The 16003-nt window shown below is 33.0% G+C and overlaps 1 protein-coding gene, 1 non-coding gene and 1 pseudogene across 3 annotated transcripts in view; all 3 read left to right on the top strand.

Moving 5' to 3' along the window:
* Positions 1-6160, top strand: part of LOC105650836 (disease resistance-like protein DSC1) — a 49337-nt gene extending 43177 nt beyond the window's left edge. Inside the window, exon 6 of the mRNA XM_089722595.1 lies at positions 5416-6160. The gene's annotated coding sequence lies outside the window, so the exon portion shown is untranslated. The remainder of the gene's footprint in view (positions 1-5415) is intronic.
* On the top strand, positions 1477-4761 carry LOC105635654 (disease resistance-like protein DSC1; annotated as a pseudogene). The gene is made up of 4 exons (XR_005177018.2): positions 1477-2089; positions 2246-3327; positions 3468-3761; positions 3846-4761. The product of XR_005177018.2 is annotated as a disease resistance-like protein DSC1 (transcript).
* A 2697-nt stretch (positions 6161-8857) lies between the features above and the next one.
* LOC110010785 (disease resistance-like protein DSC1) lies at positions 8858-15359 on the top strand. The gene is made up of 7 exons (XR_016321369.1): positions 8858-9506; positions 9640-10732; positions 10861-11154; positions 11239-12324; positions 12431-12948; positions 13040-13361; positions 13542-15359. It is a non-coding gene; the product is annotated as a disease resistance-like protein DSC1 (transcript).
* Positions 15360-16003: the final 644 nt, after the last annotated feature.

Genomic DNA, 16003 nt, shown 5'->3' with positions numbered 1-16003 from the left:
GGAGAGGCTGTCGTGCGCGAGAGGAAAATGAAGAAGAAGAAGGAAAGAAGAAAAAAAAAAAGGAAAGGAAAGGAAAGGAATTAGGCCATTCCGGTTCGATTCGAACCGGTTCGGTCCGATTTAGTGATTTGACCTCATTTCGTTTGCTTTTCGAGTTTTTTGCTCGGTTTTCCAATTATTCGTGGTGGTTTTCGAAAAATCGCTTTGATTCCCAGGTTCGGTTTGATTTATTTTAATTATTTAGTTAGGTTAGAAAATATTTCCTCCATTTACTCGATAATAATAAAAATAGTAATAGTAATGATATTTGATTTTAGAATAATTAATTTATATAATAGTTACATACATATACATACATTTATAATCGATTAATAATTAGTGTTCCATTTTATTTCATCAAGATATTTAGTGGTTCTCCGATCGAACATTCCAGATAATCAGTTTTTGGGCTTGGGCCTAATTCGAAAATGTTGGGCTCAAATTGAAACCACATTCCAATTGCAGCCCACACGGCCAAAATTTTTGATTTTTAATTTAATAAAAATTTGAAAGTTTCGAAAATAAAAATTCAAAGTATTTCACTCTCGTATAATTATTTGTTTATTATTTAGTATTCATAAGTAAAAGAATACTATTTTTTTATTTTCTTTAAGAAATTATTAATAAATTCTCTTTATTTTTTACTATTTAACTGGAGATTGATTTTTTAAATTTTATTATATATATATAATTAAAACTTAAAAATTAATTAGGCCTTCAAAAATTTTAAAATTTCAAATTAAGTTTTTTTTAAATAAAATATACATATATAAATAGTTAAGACTTTCTTTTGTATAAACTTTTCTATTTTTAATCTATTTAAGTCTTTATATTAAATTAAATAAAATATTTTTTATTTATAATTATTATATATTAATATTTAAATTTTATTTATTTAATTTATTTTTTATGCTTTGTAATAATAAAATTTATAAATAATATTTGTCGATCTATAGAATTATCTATAACAATATACGGTTTAAATTGTTTAAATTATCTATCTAGAATTATCGAGACATATTAGTCAAATTTTATAATTATTTGAAATAAATAATGGTATTATCATTTTTATAATATGATAATTTAATAATGCAAAAGGAAATATATCTTTTAATAATGTACGAAATGCAATTTATAAAATATAATTTACAACATAAAACAACCAATCCTATAAACCATGAGTCTTCAACTAATTCTATAATAATTTGTAAAAAATATTTTTAGTTTAAAGTCGTCGGATTATAAAATAATAGCTCCGATTGTAAATATTTTATAATACTTTCTAATATATTTATACCATGAAAATTCATATTTAAATTAGCTTATTTATTTTTTCAAAAAGAGAGGAAAGATTCTTATTTTCTTGTATGATTTTGACTTTTGGTCATTAAAGTAGATCAGAACAATAAACAATTACCCAACTTTCCTACACGCGTTTTCTGTCTTATGCTTTTAAATGTGTGATCTCCTTCCTTCGGAGTAATTGCAGTGGAAATCTTGGAGTCTTATCTCCAACTATATATCTGTAAACTCTCTCTCTCGTAATTTTTTTTTTTTTGAGTAATATATTATGGCTTCTTCTTCCACTTCCCCACTGAAGAAACTGGAGAAGCAGTACGATGTGTTCGTTAATTTTAGAGGTGAAGATGTCCGGGATGTATTTCTCAGTCACCTCCATAAAGCTTTGAGTCAAAATGAAATAGTTGCTTTTGTGGATGAAAAACTTGACAGGGGTGAAGACATCTCTTCATCCCTCTTGGCAATAATTGATAAATCATATATCTCAGTGGTCATTTTCTCGGAAAATTATGCATATTCTCCCTGGTGTTTGGATGAGCTTGTGAAGATGAGTGCAACAAAACAATGGAGCAGATGGTCTTACCAGTTTTTTACCGAGTAGATCCAAGCCATGTTCAAAAGCTGACAGGGAAATTTGGGGATTCATAGCTCAGCATAGAGAAGAACCGGGGTATTTGCACAAGGTTGATAGTTGGTGCCAAGCTCTTAGAGAAATTTCAGAAATGTCAGGATTGGTTTCACAAAACATTAAGTAAGTGCAATTGTCCTTGTTCTATTATTTTATGTTTATATAATTCCTGAATTTTATTTTAGCTGTAAACCTAGTTAGTATTCTTTATAAATTTGGTTACCTATTTTTTTATATTTTTAGTGGGTCATTGGTCGTATCTTCCATGTATATAACCAGGTCTGACTCCAAGTTAATTGAGGAAATTGTCAGCTATACTTTGAAGAAACTAAATATTGTGTATCCGAGTGATGCTTATGACGATGGGTTAGTTGGAATTGATTCACGAGTCAAGATTGTTGAGTCATTGTTATGCCTTGGGTCGCCAGATGTACGAGTTGTAGGAATTTGGGGGATGGGCGGTATCGGCAAAACAACCATTGCTAGACAAGTGTTTGATAGAATTTCTGTTCAATTTACAAGCCGATGTTTTGTTGCAAATGTTAAGGAAAGATTAGAAAAATGCACATTGTGTGATGTAGAAAAGGAAATTCTTTCTGATCTATCAGAGGCAGAAAATTCAAGTAATCATAGTACATTGTCTCTTTTCAATAGACGTAGGCTCTCAAGAAAAAAAGTTCTCATAGTTCTTGATGATGTAGATGATTTAGTGCAGCAAGTAGAACTTTTAATCAGAAAGCATGCTGATTATGGTCAAGGGAGTAGAATAATTATGACAAGCAGAGATAGACAATTGCTTTAAGAACTGTGGTGCCTCAATATATGAAGTTGAGAAATTAAATAAAAGTGAAGCTCTCTGCCTGTTTTGCAAGCATTCCTTCAAGCAACAATTTCCAAGAACAGGATATTTTGAGTTGTCCAATATGGCAATTCATCATGCTCAGGGCATTCCGTTGGCTCTCAAAGTTTTAGGTTCCAATTTGTATGGCAAGAGTGAAGAAGTATGGGTAGATGAATTGGAACAATTAAAAGGTGTATCTGATGGAAAAATCAAGCATATATTGAGAATAAGTTATGATGGACTACGTGAGAATGAAAAGGAAATCTTTCTTGCTATTGCATGCATGTTTAAAGGAGGAGATAAACATCGCGTTGAAAGTCTATTGGATGTCCCTGGTTCAAAATTTGGAATAAGTCGTCTCCTTGATAGATCTCTCATCACCATCACAGTGAATCAGTTACATATGCATGACTTGCTACAGCAAATCGGCGAGGATATTGTTCGCGAGGAAAAACAGTTTGGAAAGCGTGGGTGGCTGTGGGATCCCAAGGATATATATTACCTGTTCACAAGAGCTGAGGCAAGAATCACTATATTTGAGTAATATTATTGTTATATATTTTCAGCTTTATAAAAACGTTACTACTTTTTAAGAAAAAACTTCAATGCTAATGACCTTTTGGATTTCTTTTTGCACTTATTTTGGCTGTTTGTTTTCAGGGGACTGAAGCAATTAAAGGCATATCATTGGACATGTCTACTGCCAAAGAGCTAAATTTAAAACCTACAGCCTTTGAGAAAATGTATAATCTTAAGTTTCTCAAGTTCTATGCTTCACTCAGTAAAATCAAAGTATACCTTCCTAAAGGCCTCAGTTTTCTGCCAGAAGAGCTAAGGTTACTCCACTGGTATCAATTCCCTTTAAAATCTTTGCCGCTGGGTTCTTATGTAGAGAATCTGGTCGAACTTCGCATGCATAAAAGCAAACTAAAAGAACTTTGCAGTGGAGTTCAGGTAGGATTTAAAATGCTTCTTTGCAGGTACTTTTTGCGAACCTTAGATATATGATTTTATTCTTACACTTCTTTTTCATTGCAGCAACTGGGAAATTTGAAATTCGTCGATCTCAGTCACTCTAAGGAGCTAATAAGAATTTCAGACTTGTCTAGAGCCTGTAAACTTGAGGTTTTAGATCTGAATTACTGTGAAAGTTTGGTTGAGTTTCCCTCTCCAAAATATTTGAGCAAGCTTACTCGATTGCATCTAATGAATTGCAATAGTCTTTGCACTTTACCAACCCTCCTTGATTTGAAAAGTCTCAAGGAATTTAGGGCCTCTGAATGCTTAAAACTTGCAGAGTTTCCAGAGTTCCCGTGTAACATAGAGGTGCTAGTTTTGGAACGAACTAGAATAGAAAAGGTGCCCTCATCAATTGGGTCCCTCTCTCGTCTTTCCTTAGTGTCCTTGAATGATTCTACAATGCTTGAAAGTCTCCCAGACAGCATTTGCAATCTGAAGTCTCTAATGTACTTTTATCTCGGCGGATGTGTAAATCTAAAGAGATTGCCAGAAAACATAGGGAATTTGGAATCTCTAACAGAGCTTGATCTTGGAGGTACTCGTATCAAAGGACTACCGTCTTCTGTCAATCTGTCGAGACAATTGTGGTTCATAGAGCTAGAATCTTGTGGCCTATCAGAATTTCCTAGCTGTCTTTGCCGTTCAGATTCATCACTGGAATATTTACTGATAGGTGGGAATAATTTCGAGAGCATATCTGATTGCATCAAACAACTATCTAAGCTGAGTGTATTGTCTTTTAGACAATGTGAGAGACTAAAATATTTACCGACTAAGCTGTAAGGCGACTTTTTATTTATTTATTTTTTATGCTATAGCTTAACTAAAATTCCAGTTGAATCACCCACCCCACACCAGTAAGAATTGTCCCTTTGCTCAACTTATTTTTTAGTAGGACTTGTGCTTATAAGTGCATTACAAATGTTCACGTTGTCATGTATGTGTTAAAAATATTATATATATATATATATATATATATATTTTTTTTTTTTTTTATTTGTCAATTTAAAAGTATAGTTTGTAATTGTCAATCAGGTGGTGGTTTAATTGATATTCTCGCTTATGTGAGTGAGGAGTGAGTGGAATCCTTTCGACCACAATTGTTTTCACCAATTTGGTAAGTTAAAGAGAAGACTACTATCTGTTGAGTAGCCTGCAGTGTTATTTCGGCCCATAAAAAGATCCAATGAATTAAAAAAAGTATGACTTGTAATTAAAACTTTGTTTATCAAATGAAAAATATTTAATAATATTATGAAACTTTTATTTTATTATGACCAATCAAAGCTATAGAGTCTTACTATTATAATTTTAAAACTTAAAAACTTATTGATACCAGGTAAATATAGCACATATATTTAATGGAATTCATGTACACTGTCAGACTATACATCCAGGAGGAAGAACAATATCCCTTAAAAGACTGATTAGTGCTAAGTATTTTTTCTGTGGAACGAGGATGTGCAATACCTTTCAGGCTGTGGCTGGCCGTAGAGGTTTGTTTGATCTTATTTTCAATGAATCTGGTTGGCATTTTGAAATAATATACTATGTTATCATTCCTATTTCCTATGCTTTCCTTTTGCAGCATGTGTTTCCAAGCTTGAATAACAGCTTATATGGAAGAACTCAGACTTAAGAGTTGGCTTGCTTCTGGAGAAAAAACTGAGATTGAAACCTGAAATTGAATTGATGCATTTGTTTGCTGCACCAAATCATCTTGCATGTACAACTCGAGCAAAATGATTCAATCAAGTGCAATTACTGATCAAGCTTCTTTGGCATCCACATATTTTTTTCACTTTTAAGGCCGGTGAATTTTTTTTATAAAAAAGATTTTGTTTTATTCCATTAACAATGAAGGGAATGTACTATTAGTTCATATTAATCCTGTGCCACAAAAATATGAATTAACAGTTTTATGGTATTAGTCCCTTAATTGATCGTTAACAAAACAAACATTTTTTTTTTTGGCTTAATCACTTAAAAAAGCCTGAATTTTTGGGTTTTTTTTTTCATTATTTGGTCAACATTTTTAATTCTATCAATCAATACTATGGATTTATTTTTTATTATCAATTGTGGTCTTTGTCTAGAGTTCGATTGGGTGCAATTGAGTGATGCAACTCAGGAAGCAAAGAAATCTACTAGGTGAACCTTGGGATTATTGACAACGAGTTGCTTGTTGAGGTTCCATCAAGAATCCATTAATTGTGTAATTGTACCAAACTTTTTCAAGCTTGCGATTGAATGGGAAAAAGATTGTCTCAACAACGCAATCTTTCAATGTAGAGATATTAAAAGTGAGGATGAATGACCAAAGAATTGCAACATGAATGTGAGTTGGCGTGTTATGGGGTCAATTAACGGTGAAATAATCAACAAATTGACAAACTCTGGATAAACGCTGAAATTGACACAGAGGTTATAATTGACAAGGAATTAGCTGAATCGGCCAAAAAATATCACATTAAAGTTCATGCTTTTTACGGTAATTTAACTATTTCATTTTATCAAAAAGTAACTTATTGAATCAATAAGTGTTGGAATGAGTATCTCAGTAATTTTTTTCTCTTGGATGAAGTAAATATTTTATGAGAGTGTTTTAATTCGTAAATACTTTATGGAGTGATTTTTATTTTTTTAAGTTGCTGACTTACAAAATAATAAACTCAAATTTCAATAGTTTGTAAAAATTTCGTGTTGTAAGTACTAAATAGTAGTAATTTTCTTACTTTGCCTAAAGAAGTCTTTATTGCCGTTCCCATTTGGAAGATGTGGCTGAACCTTCTCAAATAACCAAGGAAATAAAAAATTTCCCAAATTTTGACTTTAAACCCCCTTATTTGAAACAATAAATTCTAAGGAAAATTACTATTACATTCCTATATATATAAAAAACTAGTAAATCCCTCCATTTCGGTAAATATTTTTTGAAGACTCCGTATTTTACATTTGTCATATCATTAATTCTTCCATTCTATTTTGTCAATTTAGTTGTTAAGTCAACAGAAAAGACAAAAATATCCTTATTTTCATATTACATTTTTATTTTATGCCAAACCATCCCCTTCTTTATTATCTTCATAACCAAATGTCACGGTTTAAACTTCATCCAAATAATTTTAATAAAAAATCAATAAAATATTTAAAATCAAAATAAAAAATAATGAAATATTCAATCAAATACCAATAAACTCAAAATAAAAAACAAAGTAAAATAATATAAAAATAAAAAAATAAAATCAATAACTATAAGATGAAATAACCATTGGTTGTAAATATAATGATGTATTGTAAATATAAGATGAATCCTAGCATTACATTGGGGGTGAAGACCGAAGAGGTTGACTTACTTGTTATGGGTAAATTGGGTAATTGAGTAAAGTCTATTCAAATAAGAAAACAGAGATCTTCTAAAACAAAAGCAAACATAAAAGCAACAGACATGAGATAATATGAAATATTGTTTTGTAATGTAATATAACAGTTAGCTTTTCAAGCGATTGATTGAAAGTTGAAACAATGCATCAGAGTAGAAAAAACATAGTTCAAGAGGAACCTCGCTTCTTTGGCTCCAAGACCATCTGCTTTAGCGGGATCCATTTATACTGATGTCAAGCTATTTTATACCTTTTCAATTCGAATAATTTATACTGAATCTGGGATTATTTTAAATGATTGCAAGGTTTTTTTTTTAGCTTCTAAACTTGATATAACCATTAGGTGGATTTATAGATAAATAAATATAGATGCTCATTCGTTAGCTCGGACATCATATTCCTACGCTCGTTTGCAGCTATGGGGTACTATCCTGCAGTGCTTGTTTCCTTTTTGTGATTATTAATGCAACGTGATGTTGCTTTGCTTTTTTAAAAAAAAAAAAAAAAAAAAGAGGTAAGTGTCCCGAACTTACCATTTTTGGGGGAACAGGTTGAGCCCACAGGAGAGCGTGGTGCTAAGTCAAAAAGTATGGTCCTTAGAGCAAATTTCTTTACTTTTTGACATTGAGAAATACTTTGTCTGAAAAATAATAGTTATGGTTTTGAGAGTGACGGAGATTAAGGAGAGATGAGAGACTGAGGTGGGGATGGGATAATTCTTAAGGGTACATTAGGTATAAAATTTTAATCTCTTTCATTTGATCATTATTTTTTGAATTGAACTGACGGGGGAGTTATAAAATTGGACGGACCTATTAATTTAATATTTCTAAAGGTATAAACTCTAAAAAATATTTTTAAAATGGTAGAAATAAAATAGTTGTATTTTGATATACACGGGGATGTAATTAATTTTTTCTAAATTATATTTAAAAATCTATATTTTTATGTTTGGAATGAAAAAAAAAATTTTAATTTCAATTCTATGAATTTAATTATATGAAATTTAACATAATTACACCAAATTCTTTTTATAAATGAATTTTTCAAATGAATTCAACAAAATTGAGGAATCATCTTTGTATGACAAAATTCCTCTTTTATAGATGTCAATTTTTCAAAATTTTTTTACTTATTTAAGTTATTTATTTTATCAAATTTGATCACTGAGCATTTCTAAAATTTATTTTTTTAGAAAAATATTTTTTATTATTGTGATTTTTATTTTAATATTTTTATCTTTTAATTTAGTATTTTTTAACATTATTTTACTATTGAATAAAGAGATCCAAGTTAAATATATAACTATCACTAAATTAAATGTAATAATTTTATTAATAATGTTTTTATTTTATATATTTATTTTAATAAAAGTATAAAAAATTATATGACATAACTAAATATAATTGGTATTTGTTATTTATTTTTATTATAATTTCAAAGATAATTAAGAAAATAAAAGTACATAAAATTTTCAATTATGAATTTATTTCATATATTATTACATAAATTCAATTAAGTAATATATTTATACCATGAAAATTCATATTTAAATTAACTTATTTATTTTTTAAAAAAGAGAGGAAAGATTCTTATTTTCTTCTATGATTTGCAATTTTGGTCATTAAAGTAGATCAGAACAATTACCCAACTTTCCTACACGCGTTTTCTGTCTGATGCTTTTAAATGTGTAATCTCCTTCCTTCGGAGTAATTGCAGTGGAAATCTTGGAGTCTTATCTCCAACTATATATCTGTAAACTCTCTCTCTCTTATTTTTTTATTTTTTTGTTTTTATTAGAGTAATATATTATGGCTTCTTCTTCCACTTCGCCACTGAAGAAACTGGAGAAGCAGTACGATGTGTTCGTTAATTTTAGAGGTGAAGATGTCCGGGATGTATTTCTCAGTCACCTCCATAAAGCTTTGAGTCAAAATGAAATAGTTGCTTTCGTGGATGAAAAACTTGACAGGGGTGAAGACATCTCTTCATCCCTCTTGGCAATAATTGATAAATCATATATCTCAGTGGTCATTTTCTCAGAAAATTATGCATATTCTCCCTGGTGTTTGGATGAGCTTGTGAAGATACTTGAGTGCAACAAAACAATGGAGCAGATGGTCTTACCAGTTTTTTACCGAGTAGATCCAAGCCATGTTCAAAATCTGACAGGGAAATTTGGGGATGCCATAGCTAAGCATAGAGAAGGACCGGAGTATTTGCACAAGGTTGATAGTTGGTGCCAAGCTCTTAGAGAAATTTCAGAAATGTCAGGATTGGTTTCACAAAACATTAAGCAAGTACAATTGTCCTTGTTCTATTATTTTATGTTTATATGATTCCTAGTTAGTATTCTTTATAAATTTGGTTACCTATTTTTTTTATATTTTTAGTGGATGATTGGTCGTACCTTCCATGTATATAACCAGGTCTGACTCCAAGTTAATTGAGGAAATTGTCGGCTATACTTCGAAGAAACTAAATATTGTGTATCCAAGTGATGCTTATGATGATGGGTTAGTTGGAATTGATTCACGAGTCAAGATTGTTGAGTCATTGTTATGCCTTGGGTCGCCAGATGTACGAGTTGTAGGAATTTGGGGGATGGGCGGTATCGGCAAAACAACCATTGCTAGACAAGTGTTTGATAGAATTTCTGTTCAATTTACCAGCCGATGTTTTGTTGCAAATGTTAAGGAAAGATTAGAAAAGTGCACATTTTGTGATTTAGAAAAGGAAATTCTTTCTCATCTATTAGAGGCAGAAAATTCAAGTAATCGTAGTACATTGTCTCTTTTCAATAGACGTAGGCTCTCAAGAAAAAAAGTTCTCATAGTTCTTGATGATGTGGATGATTTAGTGCAGCAAGTAGAACTTTTAATCAGAAAGCATGCTGATTATGGTCAAGGGAGTAGAATAATTATGACAAGCAGAGATAGACAATTGCTTAAGAACTTTGGTGCCACAATATATGAAGTTGAGAAATTAAATAAAAGTGAAGCTCTCTGCCTGTTTTGCAAGCATGCCTTCAAGCAACAATTTCCAAGAACAGGATATTTTGAGTTGTCCAATATGGCCATTGCTCATGCTCAGGGCATTCCGTTGGCTCTCAGAGTTTTAGGTTCCAATTTGTATGGCAAGAGTGAAGAAGTATGGGTAGATGAATTGGAACTATTAAAATGTGTATCTGATGAAAAAATCAAGCATATATTGAGAATAAGTTATGATGGACTACGTGAGAATGAAAAGGAAATCTTTCTTGCTATTGCATGCATGTTTAAAGGAGAAGATAAACATCGCGTTGAAAGTCTATTAGATGTCCCTGGTTCAAAATTTGGAATAAGTCGTCTCGTTGATAGATCTCTCATCACCATCACAATGAATCAGTTACATATGCATGACTTGCTACAGAAAATGGGCAAGGATATTGTTCGCGAGGAAAAACAGTTTGGAAAGCGTGGGTGGCTGTGGGATCCCAAGGATATATATTACCTGTTCACAAGAGCTGAGGCAAGAATCAATGTATTTGAGTAATATTATTGTTATATATTTTGAGCTTTATAAAAACGTTACTACTTTTTAAGAAAAAACTTCAATTCTAATGACCTTTTGGATTTCTTTTTGCACTTATTTTGGCTGTTTGTTTTCAGGGGACTGAAGCAATTAAAGGCATATCATTGAACATGTCTACTGCCAAAGAGCTAAATTTAAAACCTACAGCCTTCGAGAAAATGTATAATCTTAAGTTTCTCAAGTTCTATGCTTCACCCAGTAAAATCAAAGTATACCTTCCTAAAGGCCTCAGTTTTCTGCCAGAAGAGCTAAGGTTACTCCACTGGTATCAATTCCCTTTAAAATCTTTGCCGCTGGGTTCTTATGTAGAGAATCTGGTCGAACTTCGCATGTGTGCAAGCAAACTAAAAGAACTTTGCAGTGGAGTTCAGGTAGGATTTAGAATGCTTCTTTGCAGGTAGTTTTTGTGAACCTTAGATATATGATTTTATTCTTACACTTCTTTTTCATTACAGCAACTGGGAAATTTGAAATTCGTCAATCTCAGTCACTCTAAGGAGCTAATAAGAGTTCCAGACTTGTCTAAAGCCGCGAAACTTGAGTTTTTAGATCTGAGTTACTGTGAAAGTTTGGTTGAGATTCCCTCTCCAAAATATTTGAGCAAGCTTACTCGATTGCATCTAACGAAATGCGATAGTCTTTGCACTTTACCAAGCCTCCTTGATTTGAAAAGTCTCAAGGAATTTAGGGCCTCTGAATGCTTAAAACTTGCAGAGTTTCCAGAGTTCCCGTATAACGTAGAGGAGCTAGTTTTGCAACGAACTAGAATAGAAAAGGTGCCCCCATCAATTGGGTCTCTCTCTCGTCTTTCCTCACTTGACTTGAGTGATTGTACAATGCTTGAAAGTCTCCCGGACAGCATTTGCAATCTGAAGTCTCTAATGGACTTTCAAATCACAGGATGTGTAAATCTAAAGAGATTGCCAGAAAACATAGGGAATTTGGAATCTCTAGGGGGCTTAAATGCAATCAATTCTGGTTTAATAGAACTACCAGACAGCATCTGCAATCTTAGAAAATTAAGAACTCTCCTGGTAGGGAACTGTGCAAATCTCCATAGTGTGCCAGAGAAATTGGGGGATTTAGAATCTCTAACAGCGCTTCATCTTGGAGGTATTCGTATCAAAGGACTACTGTCTTCTGTCAATCTGTGGAGACAATTGACGTTCATAAAACTAGAATCTTGTGGCCTATCAGAATTTCCTAGCTGTCTTTGCCATTCGGATTCATCACTGGAATATTTACTGATAGGTGGGAATAATTTCGAGAGCATACCTGATTGCATCAAACAACTATCTAAGCTGCTTTATTTGAGTTTTGGACAATGTAAGAGACTAAAATATTTACCAAGTGAACTTCCATCTCTCTCGAAATTATTTAATATATTCGGAGATAATTGCACTAGTTTGAAATCAGCATCCAGCTTATTCCAACTAGACAACATTGTTACATTTGCATTTGCTAATTGCTTCAATTTGGATTTGGGTAAGTGTAATGAATTTGTGGATCATTTACTAGCCACACCTCTGGCGAGTAGAAAGGTATGCCTTTCTCCCTCTTCATCTGCTATTTATATATATAGATATATACCATTAATTTCTGTTCTCTGTAGGTTTTATCAAAATAACTGCGATTTTCTTGGTACAGACTATTTTTTACCCTGGGAATGAGCTGCCACAAACGATGATGTATCAAAATAACTGTGGATATTCTCTGACTTTGTCTTCATCATCCAAACAATGCGAGAGGGTGCAATTTGGTCTCTGCGTTGTTATAGATCCAAAGTTTTTGGACTCTGTTTGGCATGGTGTATCAAGTATTGGTTACACAGTCTATATTTTCACCAACGAGACTCTGAAAGAACTAGGTTATCTCGAGGTTAAGGAGTTTATACCTCCGCGTTATGAAGTTTTTTATCCAGAGTCAAGCGAAGGTTTCGTCCTTCATTCAGAACATGTGGTCTTTTGGAGTGAGAGAATTGAGCTCCCTTTAGATAACAAGAAGACAGTCTTTGAATTCTACGCTCTAGATATGGAAAACCGTCGCAATTACAACGCGATTGTTAAGTGTGGCGTCCATCATCACCTTAGGTTTAGTAATGTGGTAGGTGAGGAGGACGAGGTTGAGGAAGAAGAAAAGAGAAAGACGAAGAGGTTGAGGATGTTGTAGTCAGCGGTGGAATTAAGGGGAGCCGGCCAGCCGAAGTATTTTGCAGAGGAACTCCAACTATATTTTTTAGGAGGACTTGTACTCATAAGTGCGTTACAAATGTTCAACGTTGTCTAAAATTCCAGATGTAAATTTATCTGCTCGTGCTTTTGAAGGGATGAATAACCTTAGAATCCTTAAATTCTATAATCCTTTCTCCAGCAGAATCAACGTGCAGCTCCCTGGAGGCCCCAGTTTTCTTCCTGACGAGATAAGGTGTCTCCACTGGGAGCAATACCCATTGGAATCTTTGCCGGCGAGTTTTAATCCAAGAAATCTTGTTGAACTGGAAATGCCCCATAGCAGATTTAGACAAATTTGGAGTGGAGTTAAGGCATTTAGTTCTATAACAAATGTAGTTAACCTTTGTTAATTTTTTTTATATAATATTTACTGGAACAGTAGGTCAGCATTTGCTTCGCAGTGCAGGAGGTCATGAAGGGTTCAAACTCCAAACCTTGCAGTCTCTTCCCTTTAAGATTTTCCGATGTACCAAAACCAAATATTGCCTTTTTTTCTTCGTTTTCTTTACAGCTTCTTGAAAATCTAGTGCGTTTTAGCTACTCTGTACCTAATCTTGTCTGAAGCTCCAAATCTTGAGTTTGTCAATTTCTAAGGTTGCACAAGTTTGGTTGAAGTTCCCTCATCTATTGGATTTTGCACAAAGATTACTCATCTGAATCTAAATGAGTGTAAACTTATCAGTAGTTTCCCAGGCTGCCTCCAATTAACAAGACTTGAATGTCTATCTCTCCGCAATTGCAAAAAAATCACAAGGTTTCCGGAGATTCCAAAAGTTACAAAGAGGTTAAATTTAAGCGGAACTGCAATAGAAGTGCCCCCATCAATTAGACGCCAGTTCCAACTTGTTAAACTGGAGTTGGTATCCTGCACAAGCCTCAATAGCCTCGCAAGCGGTATCGGTAAGTTAAGATCTCTCCAACTGCTTGATCTTAGCGGATGCTCAAAACTGGCAAGACTTCCAAAAAGCATATGCAATATCAAGTCTCTTGAAAGTTTGCTTCTTAGAGAATGTCCTCGCCTCAAAAAATTGCCTGAAGACTTGGGGAATTTAGAATCTTTGAAGAGGATAGATACCACTTTTAGCGGTATAAAGGAACTACCATCCTCCATATCCCGCTTGCAAAACCTAGTAGATTTAGGTTATTCAGGATATGTAGGTATGACATTGCCTTCTCTGGGAGCATTGACGAGTCTACAAGAGCTTCAGCTAATGAACTGCGGTATAAAAGAAATTCCCAAGAGTCTTGGCTTCTCAGTGTCCTTGAGAGAGTTAAATTTATCAAGCAATGATTTCAGGAGCTTGCCAGTAACCATCAAAGGACTTACTAACCTGACTATACTAAATTTAAGTAATTGTAAGAACCTTCAACGTGTGCCACAGCTTCCATCTGGGTTAGAACTTGTGAATATGCCTAGCTGCAGTTCTCTTGAATCATTACCAATGTTATTCACCGAAAAGATCCATCTGATTGCGAAGATCTATGTGAAGTTAGGTTGTGCATACCTGGGACTGAAGTCCCAAATTGGTTCAGCTATCAAAGTACTGGATCTTCATTATCATTATCGCTCGAGGCAGGTTACAGTCCTAAATTGCTGGGTTGCGCTTTTTGCGCTGTTGTTTCATGCCAAGGCAATAATACTCCACTTTCGGACATTCAATGTGATCGCCGGTTTATAACTGAATACGGTGACTCTTGATGTATTTACTGCCGAGTCGAAATACCAGTTGAGGCAATATTTCTCTAACAAAGATGGCATGACCCTCCAATCAGAACACGTTGTCTTGTGGTGCGAGTCTAATGTATTTATGTCCAAATATCATTTGAGGCAGGCCTCCTTCAAATCCTATGCCATAGATAACGAAGGGAGCAGGATACCAGATTTTCATATCATCAAATGTGGTGTACATCCATTGACTGCTGACAATGATGGTCGCTGGTACATTAAGGAGAATGACCGCGGCGAGGAGGACGAAGAGATTGAGAATGAGGGAAGGAGAAACAGGAAGAGGTTCAGGATGTTGTAGTAAGTAACTATTTAAAATTGAAGTATATATATATATATATATATATATATATATATATATATATATATATATATATATATATATATATATATATATATATATATCAGTTTGCATTATATGGAAGTTAAGTTTAAGTCTCTGAAAAAGTCAAGTGTGAGGAGATAATAATTATTTAGAACAGTTGTAAGAAGATAAAGTGTTTTATATTTCTAAAAGTTTCATAAATTATTAAAAATTCAAAATTAAAAAACCAAAATAGAATCAGCAGGACAAACAATTAATTTTTCAAACATATTATATACATACAACTTTTTTTTATTTTTTTTACATTTCTCGCTTATGATATTAGGCGAGTTGCATGTGTCGTGTTCATGTAGCCCGCCTAATTTTTGTATCTTGTTTGCTTTGACCATAATTGTGTCACATGTTAAATGAAACCGTGTGAAATCCGAAATGCTAACCTTTTTGACACATCTACCTTGGTGAAAGGCTTCGCAGGATACTTAAAAAGACATTTTTATCTCAATGAAATACAATCTTATAATGCATTTCACGATCAATTTATTATACAATTTTGTTATTTTTAAATAATGTTATAAAAAATTATTTTATTATTTGATATTACTCCGCCCATCGTGCGTCCTAACGCTAGTATTCCGGTTAAAGCAAAACGCAGAGCAAACTGCGGCTGAGTTGGAATTGCAACTTGCTATCTTTTATTGAACTTGGATGCCGTCTTCTGTCTTGCTATTTCCTTACATCATTGGTATGTTTTCTTTTTAAACCATATATATATGGATCAAATTTCTGTATTACCATGGCAGATTTTCTTTCATTTCATGGTCTAACAGATGTTACTATTTCTTGTTGGGCAGAGGAAACTTGCAATTAAAAGTTACATCTTATAAGACCCATTTGGATGTTGTAATTTTATAAATGAGTTTTATATAACTTTATAGTTT

Source organism: Jatropha curcas, chromosome 6 (assembly GCF_041381405.1).
Source record: "Jatropha curcas cultivar XTBG-Jc1 chromosome 6, XTBG_Jcur_1.0, whole genome shotgun sequence".
Taxonomy (NCBI): Eukaryota; Viridiplantae; Streptophyta; class Magnoliopsida; order Malpighiales; family Euphorbiaceae; genus Jatropha; species Jatropha curcas.
The sequence above is the reverse complement of the archived record's forward strand: the minus strand, read 5'-3'. Positions and strand labels throughout refer to the sequence as shown.